This window comes from Penaeus monodon, chromosome 22 (assembly GCF_015228065.2).
Source record: "Penaeus monodon isolate SGIC_2016 chromosome 22, NSTDA_Pmon_1, whole genome shotgun sequence".
NCBI lineage: Eukaryota > Metazoa > Arthropoda > Malacostraca > Decapoda > Penaeidae > Penaeus > Penaeus monodon.
In genome coordinates, this window is record NC_051407.1 from 27,884,632 (window position 1) to 27,885,083 (window position 452).

The window sequence follows — 452 nt, forward strand, 5'->3', positions numbered from 1 at the left end:
CTTTTTGTGATGATGAATTGTAGTTTGTCTACAAGTTATAATCTGTGTGTTAATAGGGAGTTTGTAGTTCTTTGTTGTGTCGTTTTCTTTGAGTAATTTCATGAAAATAGTACAAGTACAGATCGTAACGATTGTTATTGATGGATTGCATTTGAATTTGCTGTCCAAACATTGGACACTTTAGCTTTCTGATAGCTCTTGTCTATTTTGAAAGAATACCATTGGAAATTAAGCATAGCTCTGATATTGACCACAAATGCTGGGAGAGCATGATAATACTAGGGAAGTTGCCTTCACCCCTTAAATTCTCTTTCAGAAGGGTTGCTGCCCTCTTACAGATTTGCAAACTCTTCACCTAGCATATTAAAGCCTGGGCAAATACCCCTTAGTGACATACATTTCCAGTATGTAAGGGGGTTCACCCTTTAACCACTGTTGTAGGAGGGGACTCC

At 38.1% G+C, this 452-nt stretch overlaps 1 protein-coding gene across 1 annotated transcript in view; it reads left to right on the forward strand.

Moving 5' to 3' along the window:
• The window catches only part of LOC119587405 (general transcription factor IIH subunit 5-like), an 11,826-nt gene that overhangs the window by 1,566 nt on the left and 9,808 nt on the right, over positions 1–452 (forward strand). The window lies entirely within an intron of this gene.